Consider the following 8,293-nt stretch of genomic DNA (forward strand, 5'->3'; position numbering starts at 1 on the left):
GGTTAGTTGAAGTAAACCTGCTAGGGGGCAGGTTAGCTTCACGGAGTGTGTCGTCATAGTAACTCACTCAGAATTTATCTAAACTCGCTTTGTGAAACTGAAAACCCAGAGTTTTCGTTAACTCAGGGTATACTTACTCAGATTTTGCTCTAAACCGGCTTCCTGAAATAGGGCCCAGTTGCCCAAAGACACTTTATATTGTAAGGTAGATCCTACAGTAACACATACAGAGAAAAACCTAACTTGGATGACCTCCTATGAGCAAGTGATTTGGCAAAAGTGGGAAGGAAAAACTCAACCATCTGCTGCGACCGGTTGGTGTGAGTGATGGAAGACAGGAAAAAGACATGCTGTGGAAGAGAGCCAGAGATTAATACCAAGAAAAAACAGTTGGTTAGAAATGCCAACTGTTGCTTCATTCTGCGTAGGTTAGTGATGTAGAAAGACAAGTTGTAAGCGATATAGAACCTTTTATATTTGCTCTAATAGTATTTGCACATCAGAACCAGTTTGTGTTACTTGTTAATTGTCCCCTTTTAGTACTTTGCTGGCCTCATTCTCCATCTAACATGACTGTCAATGAACCATATTTACATTTTACTTTATTTCAAGCAGCCACATGAATAATAAAATATTAAATTGTAGTTAAAGATCTGAAAATGTATCGAACTTTGAGAAAATGAAGAAACCTTTTCTCTCAGAGAAGAGTTGTTCCTCTAAGTCCTCAAGAGCAACTATCCTGCAGCTTTTAGATGCTTCCCTACTCCAACACAGCTGAATCAACTGGTTTGATTACCTCTTTAGCATGCCATCAAGTTTGACAAAGGCCTGATAACAAGCTATTCATTTGATTCAGGTGTGTCGGAACATGGACGCATCTAAAAGCTGCAGGACGGTAGCTCTCGAGGACTGGGATTGGGCAACCCTGCTCTAAGGTTATTATAGGGTTTTTAAATTTGTTTGTTCACAAGATGGAGCCAAAGTGCTTCAAAATTACAAAGTCATCATTAAGTGAAAAGAGATAGTGGAAAGCTGTGGGTTGGCAACCACAGGAGTGAATCCAAAGGTGTAACATTAAGTAAATCATTTCCCACACCCAAGCATTTGTAGCCTAAGCTCATTTACAAATCCTGACAAGTTTGCTTTGTTCACAGTTGACATATTCGCACACAGATCCTGTCACTGACTCTCTGTCTGGTGAAAAAGACCCCTCAATGGGGGTCAGCAGGGGGTCAGAGGATGAAAAGAGCATCAACGCATACGCAGTTTGGGAAGCACAGGCACCTTCTCAAGCTTCTCATTGCTTCTTTTCTGAGAGCCTGTTTTCTTTTGACAGTCCTTGTCCTACGTGCAGTGTATCTAGTTTTGCTTCCCCTCGTCTCGTTATGTTTGATTACTCCCAGCTGTGCTCTCCTGCTGTGTCTCATTCACTCACTACTCCCATGTGTATTTAAGCCCTGTGTTTCCTCTGCCCTTTGTTGCGCCGTACCCTCGCTATGCTGTGTTTCATCCCTCCGTGTTCAAAGTGATTCCTGGTTCAGTTTCTAGTGTTTTAGTTTTCTTCTTTCGAGTTTTGTTTTGTATTTGTCATAGTGATTTCCAGTAATATAGCTGCCACTTTCAGTTAAATTTGGTGTACTGTTTTTTTCATCCCAAAACACAGAATTCGTATGAAGGAAACTCGTCCACCACAAGGGATCACGCCTAACAGGGGAACAGCCAATCACAAAGCAACAAACAAAAATCAGGTGATTAGTGTGAGCTGTGGGTACTCCTTCCTGACGTTTTCCTGTGCTGGGTTGTTTCCCACGTGGTTTGGACTGACTAATGTTACCTGTTGGGCTGGTGGAACTTTTTTTAAATGAGTATTTATTTCGTCATTGTGATACTGTTTCTGTACTGGTGTATCGTTTTATTAGGTGCTGTAACATTTTATTATAGGCAGAAAATAATTATGAATGTGTAACAGTGGTTGCAGGTATTGACTGCTGTTCAAGTGAAGCTTTTTTTTTTTTTTTTTTTTTAACCCATTATTTCCCATTTGGCAGTGACGGGAGGGTTAAGTAACAGTCAGTGTCTTGGAGGGTTTGTGTATAGTGAAGTAATCTTAGATGGCAGTCAGTGCAGAAAACCGAAGAAGCATCTAACATGAGTGAAACTGAGGGACTTTCTGTGAACAGCTTAAAGCTCCTCAGGTTGGGGAAAAAAGAAAATAAACCTTCTCCCCAGTCTGAGGTCCAGAACGCTCTGGAGCAGGTTATCTTCAAGGATGTCTCCATACATTGCTGCATTCATCTTTCTCTTGACCCCAGTCTCCCAGTTCCTGCTGCCAAAAAACATCCCCACAGCGACACACTGAAACCACCATACTTCACTGTAGAGATGTATTAAACAGGTAAGGAGTGGTGGCTGGTTTGCTCCAGATACAATAGCTAATCATTTTACTAAAGTTTTATTTTAATCTACCATCCAAAGATCTTTTAATGCATCATAGTAGGCTTCTATTCTAACTATATATAACTGCTTCTTGTAAGTAAGTCATCCTCTTTTGCTGGGACTTGAGCGGCTGTGGTATTACAGGACTGGCATGACAAGTTGGGCACAACTGTCACCTCTGTACCACCTTAACAATGGTGTCCACAACAAAAACTCGGGGTGTGTGTGTGTGTGTGTGTGGCAAATATGTGAGTCTTATGACAACCGACATAACGCCTACCTTTTTGTCTGCAGATAACACTTTGATAAGTCACCGCTCAAAATGTTTAGACGATGAGGGGAAAAAAGTAAAAGCAGCACAAAGTTTATCCAAGCCAGCATGTGTTTGGGGTGGAAAGTTCATAACAACTTAGCAGTCATTGTAGCAGGTAGCATACTAGAATATTAGCATAAAGTTTGATGTTAACATAAGCTAAACTGCTATCAGCTAATATGGTTTATCATTTAAAATGCATGAAAGTTATTAATTTTATGCTACTTTCTTGCAATAAGCTAAATTTTAAATGGCATGCTTGGTTATGTTCTTGAACCATACAATTGAATGTATACATGTACTGTAAAGGCCCTGAATTAATAAATGAATAATACCAGTGAATGATAAACAGTTAATTGCCAACATCATGGACACAAACATGCTATAAAGACCCAAAACACTACCTCAGAGGTCCAACTAAGAATTAATTTCTACTTGTAACTACCAGAGATGGGCAGTAACGTGTAATCTGATTACTTTTTTCAAGTAATGAGTAAAGTAAGGGATTACTATTGCAAAAACGGTAATTAGATTACCGTTACTTTCCCGTAGGAACGCTGCGTTACTAAAACCGTGAAAAATTGTGGTTTTTTTTTTTTTGTTTTTTTGTTTTTTGCAAGAATGTCTCACGACAGTGACGTAAGCAAGTGCGCTATTAGTGACAACAGCTGTGTGTAGATCAACAATGGATCACATATCGATTGTGGGAGAGAGTATGAGCGTGCAGCGTTTAAAGCGTGGAAGTACTGACCTTTGAGTTTGATTCCATAAAAAGTGACAAAAACATTAGCGTCCATCGTGCGTGGGAAGAACTTCTTTTTACAGCGAAAAAAAATCCTAAACTTCCAAGCAAGCACCGAGTGCCCAACGACGTAATGGGGAAACTCACAGAGAAACTCGCGGATTCTTCAACTGACCGCGGCACACCTGCACCAGGGTAAACCTCCGCCTACCGCAGTCCTGCTTTACAGGTGAAAATAGAGCAACAGGACCACTGAGTCTTTGACTTTATTTATTTTCTGCTGTGTTTTACTTGCATCTATTTGAAAGAGTGAGTGTAAACACAAAATATTTTATTTTATGTGCTGGAATGTGTAGAAAATAGGTTTCAATGTTAAACTAATTTATTCAACTCGGAGAATGTTGCATATAATTAAATTTTTGCTTGATGCATAAAGTTAAAAGATTAAAACTGATAAAACAAGTTAAAAAAAGAGACCTTTCCATTTGATTACATTTTGTATGATGGATTATGTAGAAAAAGTAGAATTGGGCTGAAAGATCTATCGCTTTATCACCTCTTCAGGTTGTAAATCGTGTTTTTAAAAAGTAACTAAGTAATTTTGAAAAATAAGTAATCAGTAAAGTAACGGGATTACTTTTTTGGGGAAGTAATTAGTTACTGATTACTTTTTCAAGTAACTTGACCAACACTGGTAACTACTTATTATTCGGTCACCTTAGTTTAAGGAGAAGTTATTTTTACATGAGAACGTGATTCATGTGATGTAATGGATGATATAGTAGTGGAAGTGTTTCTTTAGTGAATATGTGAGGGACATTCACGCTATAAGCAGGAGAAACTGATAAAACTGCCTGTTTGAATATGTTGGTTACAATTTTATATTGCATAGTTAACAGGACATAATGTCCTTTTAAAGATTTAGACTTTAAAAGGACACCAGCATATAATTTTCAAACTAACCCTAATATTATAGTAAGATACCTTTCTAGTTTATTTTAACCAATATACTGAACTATCATGTTTAGAAACCTACATAGACCAAATAGTCTATAAAAGGGGTCAGCAACCTGCGGCTCTTTTGTCTCTACACTGCGGCTCCGTGGTTTGGGAAAATAAATTGTAAAAGTATTTAGCTGAAGTGTATTTCATTTGTGGGGGTTTTTTTTGTTTTGTTTTTTGTTTTTTGTGTTGTTTAACTTGTTCTAAATTGGAAGATTATCATGATATTGAAATATAAAAATAAAATGATATTTTATTATTTTTCGTCGCTCAAAATAAGGATACACTACTCACCGAAACGCCAGGTAGGCCAAGTATGGAGAAATGTAAGAAAAGAAAAATATCTGAAGAAAATAGAACATTTAATGATGCCTGGGCAGATTTATTTGCGTTTACTTCTGACGAGAGCAGCCTACCAGTATGTCTAATTTGTGGATTGTCGATCTTCAGATCCACATACGTATTTGAGCAGCTATTCTCCACCATGAACTATTATTAAAAACAAAAACCGCTCACACCTCGCAGAAGACAGCTTACAGTCCTGCGTAAAGACAAAAGTGACTTCGTACAGCCCCGGTCTGCACACGCTGTGTGCAGAGGTTCAGGAGCAAAAGTCCCATGGAAAACTTGTCACGGCAGACCCGATGATGTTTGCATGAACATGCTTTTCGGCTTCTCTTTATTGACTACTTTTCACACACAGTTGCTGTACACATGCAGCTAGCTTTAGCTTTCCAGCACACAGCCCGACACATAACACAACAGTGGAGAGAGCACAGACTTTAAGGTGGCGAGTCGTGATTGCGGACACTCAGGTGCGTCCACCTCTTCTGCAGAGGCACTGTAGGCCAATAAGGATGGCGGCTCAGTTTTTGTTTGCTACATGGATAATTTAAGTTCAGCTTTTTTTAATTAATTTCAGAGACCTTCAACTGGATGTCTTTCTTTTTTGTAATTTTTTTTTTTTTTTTAAGATTTCAAAATGTGTTCATTACAATAAAATTTCATTTTCTTTGTAGCACTTCATGGATTTCATAAGCAACACTTTATAGTTGTTTATACAAAGCATAAAGGTAAAAAAACAATGTATGCAGTGTTATGTTCATTTTAGATGTCAAAAAGTATTTGCGGCTCCCAGTGTTTTCTTTTCCGTGGAAACCGGGTCCAAACGGCTCATTGGGTCTTAAAGGTTGCTGATCCCTGGTCTATAAGGTCTAAAAATTGATGCTATAGAGACCTAATCACCCAGTAGAATATTTAACCTGTCATGTGTCTTTGGCCTATTGTCCATCACTGACATATAACAACTGCTCCTTATTAAAACTCAAACGACTGATTACACATCAACACTGACTTGTCAAAGTTCTTTTAAAATTATATATAAAATTGCTAGCTCAAGTTGATGACAGAGGTTACTGTCATGGTCCTGGGCCATGTGGGCCCAGTATTCTTAGTTTTCATGTATTTTTGTATTTTGTTCTTTATTTAGGCCATGCTTCCTGGGTTGATCTGTTACGTTGTTCCTTATGTGTTTTCCCTTCGTGACTCTTACCCCCTGTGTGCCCCTCTGTGTATTTATGAGCCCTCGTCTCTCTTTGTGCTTTATTCTATGTTTTCCCCAGCCCGTTATGTCTGCGTTCTCCCCGTGCTCTCTCTCCTCCTGTTTGAACCTCTGTGTACTTCCTGCTTTACTTTGCCCATCTCCCATCAGTGTTACGTTCACTCCTGCCGTGTCTTGTTATGATTATCAGTGTCACCTGTGTTCCCCGTGTGCATCCACTTCCCCTGATCTTCCCTCATGTGTATTTAGTCTCTGTGTTTCGTACAGTCTGTGTCGCGTCGTCTGTGTTCTCACCTCCATGTTTCACGGTCAGTCCTTGCAGTGATCATCATAGTCTGAGTTTTCTTAGTTTGTCGCAGTATTAGTTTTCCCAGTTTAGTTATAGTCTAGTCACGCCATCCCTGCTTTGTTTGTGCACTTTGTCTTCAGCCATAATAAAGGCTCGCTTTCTGTTAAGTCCACTCCCGTCTACTCACTTGTGTATGCACCTGGGTCCATCACACACACCACCGCACGGCCTGCCTGCAGACCGTGACAGGTTACAACAGAGGTTCGTCCTTAAATGTGTTTGTCTTGATAAGTTGTTGGTAACTACTTGTAGAAGACAACAGATACATTGACCAAACCATCTGATACATAACTCCAATTACCTCCCAGTGTTCCTTAAACCTGTTATTGTGTGTTATGTGTGCGTTTGAGGATTTCATTTAGTAAAATCTTACTTTGCATATGCAAATCCATATTTTGAAATTGCAAAAACTTTACAACAATGATGGTGAAACCTACTTAACAGCAAAGCCAGACACAAATGACCAATTTTCTGGATTTTTATTGGAAACACAAGGGATTATTTGCGCAGAATTGATCCTCTGTCCCCTACGTTCAAGCATTTCCTTTGACAGTCCCGTGCCCTGCACCAGTTTATTCTGTTTTGCTCCCTCCCTGTCTCGTCTCGTGTGATTATGTTCAGCTGTGTTTCCTGCCTGTTTGCCATTTCCATAGATTTTACAGCACATAAAGGCTCTGTCCCAATTTAGGGTCTGCACGCTTGAAGTACGCATTTCAAGTGCGGTTACGTCACTGCCACGCAACGACGGCTGTCCCAATTCGAAGTGTACTTCAAATGCATACTCCAAATGCGCCGTCGATTTCCCCAAATATCAAACGTGGTCCGGTGCACGCTTCGTGGTCCCATATATCCCACAATTCATAGCGCGGCGGTGGGTGTGGATAATTTTGTCGCAAAATACGGCAGAAGGGAGCGGCCGAAGAGGTTTTTTTTTCCCAAACTTTATTGAACTTATAAAGCGAACAGTCAGTCATTCCAGTTCAGTTTGTACAGTAGACGTACAAGGCAAATAAGAGTAACAATATACAGTACAATGAAATAAGGTTGAATAAATAAAGGATTAAAAAAAGAAAAAAAAAAGGGGGGGGGAATGTGACAGACTTCATAACAACTTTGTACTTGAAAGTTGTGACAGCTCATTCGTTAAACATTTCTGAATGAATTTCAATCAATGATAAACCTTTTTTATTGGAAGTTAATTTAAGAGAGTTTAAGTAATATTCAATTTCAATCAAAAACAAATCAAATGATGGGGTTGAGTTTTGAAATTTACATTTATGTATATGGAATTTCCCTAATAAGATGGAGCGGCCGAAGAGTGAACTGTCAAAAGTACTGAATATGACGTCACTTATTTATGTGCGAATGTTTAATAATTAAAGTCAGTCATATATCCACAAACACAACAAGCTGAAAGTCAGTGATTGGTGTATATGTATGTATGTATATATATATATATATATATATATATATATATACATACACACAAAGCTGTATGTAACGTGTCTCGCGGTTAGTGTCATGGTTGCTAGGCAACCTGAACAGCGTGACGAAGCGTATACCGTCCCATTTCACAAGCCTCTCACTTCCGCACTTCTCGTACTTATAGTACGCACCGTACGTAGTGCGCGTACTTCAAGCGTGCAGACCCTGAATTGGGACACAGCTAAAGAGTGACATCAGCCCACAACTTCTGCATATGACAATGAAGAAAGACTCATACTCTGCCTATCCCGGAGCCTGCAGGGAAACTGCTTGTTTCTACCCGCTTTGTGTACTTATTGCTCTTTACATGATAGAGCCTGCATTTTATCTTCTTTGGAAAATGCTAGTTGCATAAGCCAGGACTGAAGATGTTAGGGCGTAATGACACAGAGGCCAATACGGAAT

The sequence above is a fragment of the Aulonocara sp. 'chitande type north' Nkhata Bay genome, linkage group LG14 (genome assembly GCF_057382095.1).
Source record: "Aulonocara sp. 'chitande type north' Nkhata Bay isolate Kocher_YH1m ecotype deep benthic linkage group LG14, A_spYH_male_GT1.1, whole genome shotgun sequence".
In the NCBI taxonomy this organism is placed as follows: Eukaryota; Metazoa; Chordata; class Actinopteri; order Cichliformes; family Cichlidae; genus Aulonocara; species Aulonocara sp. 'chitande type north' Nkhata Bay.